Genomic DNA, 3,527 nt, shown 5'->3' on the forward strand with positions numbered 1-3,527 from the left:
TTCATGATTTTCTCAACAGCCTGGGAATAAAATGGGTGTCTGCATCTTTTATCAACTCCATTTTTGCATTGCACTATGGTGTCGTTGGATTTATGAGAATTGGGGGAGGTAGGCACTAAGATTACTTGGGCTCTCCTGGGTAAAGAGGGCTCAGAGATTTCCCTTCAGGGCCATGCTGAGGAATTTTTATTACACTTGGTGGATGAATTGCTCATATCTGTTCTGAGTTAGATACAACGTGGAGCAGGTCTGTTGAAGATGATGGTGAGTAGACTTATCCTGTTATCTGGGAACAGTTTGATTCTTTTTCACTGAGCAAGTGGATAGCATTCTTGGGATTATAAGTATGGTTACCTGATTGGTCAAGTCTATCTGAGAGATGATATATAGATGCGTACTAGCAATGATTAACTCAGCCTTTAGGAAGGAGTCATTCCCAGCACCATTTAAAGAAGTGCTGATATACCTTTGTTCAAGAAGCCATAGCTGTACCTCATTATTCTGGGCAATTATTTATTTTATTTTTATTTTTATTTATTTTATTTTGTCAAGTGATTATAAGATAACAGGTATAAGTATAAACATAGTTATGAATACATGAAATGGATACATATAAGAAAAATAAAAAGAAACACTAGGACAGGGACTTTAGGCATGTTGGTGTGCTTACGCACACCCCCTAATTATTGTTACCTTCCCTTTTCAGGGAAAGTGGTTGGAAAATAGAAGACTCCTAGATGGATGAAGCAGATTATCTAGAATCTTTCCAGTCAAGATTCAGACCCAGACATGAGACAAAAACTGCACTAGTCAGACTTTTTGTAAATACTGATGGGAGTGCAATAGAGGTAATGTATCCATTCTGATTTTCCTTGACCTCTCGACAGCTTTTTTTTTTTAAACCAAATTTTATTAATTTTCAAAGAGAGTACACAAACAAAACATAAGACATAAGAACATAAAACATCTTTTCTAACAACTACTTAACAAAACAAATAAGACATCTCATTTAAGTACGATATAGTTCTAAATTATCACTTTTCCACACACAATTTAATATGCATCTTATATATTTAACTTCATATCTTATTATTGTTTTCCACCTTTTTACTGTTTCTTCCTTTATTTCTGTTCAATTTTATTCATTAAACTTATACTTTCATATATTTCTCATATTATTACTATTTCATATGTTCTTATCCAACATCATTACTCCTCAATAGACCAACATAGACTAACAAAACACATAACATAAAAACATAAAACTTCTTTTTAGAAAGCGGCTTAACCCCGGGTTATAACTTTTTGTACAGACGTAAATCAAATTCATGCTCAGCTTATATACTATTTCATATCTTATTTAAAATTCTACATTTTGCATATATCTTCTCCCCTCTTTTCACTCTCTTAATTCTATTTTATTTATTTAATCTCAATTTAAATCATTACACTTGTATCTTTTGTCCGTTCTTTTTCAATTATCCATTTATCTTTCTCTTTAACACAAACTTTTTCCTGTAATGACTGGTTGAAGTATGACACCTTTCTATTTTCCCCCCAAATTTAACACTTAAAATTAGACATAGTTTCTATTCTGATTTTGCTTAGTACATTCTACATAACATTTTAAAATATAAAACATAATAATCTTATAGTATATTAAAAATAGTGTTCCATAGCAAATTAGTTAATTAAACATTAATTACACAATCCCTACAGTATTCTATTAACACATATTTCAAATACAAATACTAAAATACAATCTTGTGTACTTTTGCAGAATCTCTCTTTAGATTATATTTTACCCTTTATCTCTGAAAAAAAATTGTTTATTAACATCTTGTTTTAAGCCTTTATAACTTCCCTTCGCTTTATCCCTTCCTTCCTTATCAAATCTAACCTTTTTACCCCACACCTCTCAATCTCCAACTTTTTAGTCTCCCCTCTCTGTTGTGTTCCTCTTTTCTGTTGCTTTCTATCATTATATCGATTTTTCACCTTACTTTTCCCTTTCTTGATTGTTTTTTTAGAACTTGAATTCTTCATTTTCTTCTCCTTTTTACCCTTTTTTAAAATCATATGTCCATTAAAGATGGCTTCTTCTTCATCATCCCAGCCTTTTTCTTGTTGCATTTCCTGGTAAGCAGAAATCGCCATTTCTAAAAAGCAAAAGATAGATCCAAAAGAGCCCTTGCCATCCTCTTCCTCTTCTCTTAGTCTTTCAAATTGCATTTTCAGTTCTTCAACAGGTACCATTGTAAATAAATATAAATAAATATATCTATCTATCTATCTATCTATCTATCTATCTATCTATCTATCTATCTATCTTTGGTTGTTCGGGTTTTCTCCCGCGTAAGATTCGAAGTATCTAGGCAACGTTTCGATGAAGTCTCATTCATCATCTTCAGGCTTCTGTCTCCGGCTCTGTGCTTCTCAGAGTAATGTGAGATTGCAGCTGCTTCCTCCTTTTAACTGCCAGTAGGGGTGGGACTTGATTGGGTGGGGGCTTGGCTGTGTTATGATTGGGTGGGGGGTGTTCTCATTGGTAGGGGTTTGGCTGTGTTCTGATTGGTTGGGGGTTAGCCGTGTTCTGATTGGTTGGAGGCGTGTTCTGTTCAGGTGGGGGCTTGGTTGTGCTCAGGTTAGTCTTAGTTGCTGGGGGATTTGAGCTGGTGAGTTGTGATCTTGCTGTTTGGCTTCTAGTTCGTGGTCATGCTGCATCTTCATAGTGGGTGTCGGTTTGCTTCATGTATGGCTCAGAGGGGTTTGAAGTGGGTAGTGATGCAGCTGCAGTGCAGCTTCTGGTCCATGGTCGTGTCTCATCTTCTGAGTGGGTGTGAGTCTGTTTTCTACATGGAAGTGTGGTGGTGGCATCTTGTGTGGCTCTCATGGGTGTGGGTATATATTAGACAATCCAAATGTTTTCTTAGTCTTTCAAAAGATAGTTAAGGTCCCAAAGTCATCAAGCAATCAAAATCAGCACAGTCAGTACAGTCTGTTGCACTTTCTTCTACTTTCTCTTCCTGGGGCAACATTCAATTACACAATTGCAAGGCATTTTTTGGAAGTTTTATTGCGATTTAATCTCTAATCTTATAAAACTCCAAACAGTCTCCTTCAACAAACATTAGTATAAATCATTTACCTCTCTTTCTTCCCACTTAAAGCAAAAAGATTTAAGTTTTTAAATATCAGTGTTTAGAAATCTAATGTCCCCTTGGCTTCAATTTTGAGAGTTAGTACCTTCTGCTGCCAAAGCAGGTATTTCCGATTTCCATCTGCTGTCTCCGTGGGAAGGAAAGTGAGGAGAGAAAAAACTTTCCCTTTACTTTCCACCGCAGCTTAACGATCCTCTGGGAAACAATATATCACTTAAAAAGCCAAAGTTCCAGGGTATTCAGATGTTAATTATTGTCCCGGTTCAGCCAAAAGCTTTCTCTGTCTTCACTTCCTCCAGCACATAACTTGTCCGGTTGAGAGGTTCTTTGTGACGGCCATTACTGACCGTCGCTCCACCACCTTTG

This window comes from Pseudonaja textilis, chromosome 7, assembly GCF_049901715.1.
Source record: "Pseudonaja textilis isolate UNSWEBS1 chromosome 7, rPseTex1.2, whole genome shotgun sequence".
Lineage (NCBI taxonomy): Eukaryota > Metazoa > Chordata > Lepidosauria > Squamata > Elapidae > Pseudonaja > Pseudonaja textilis.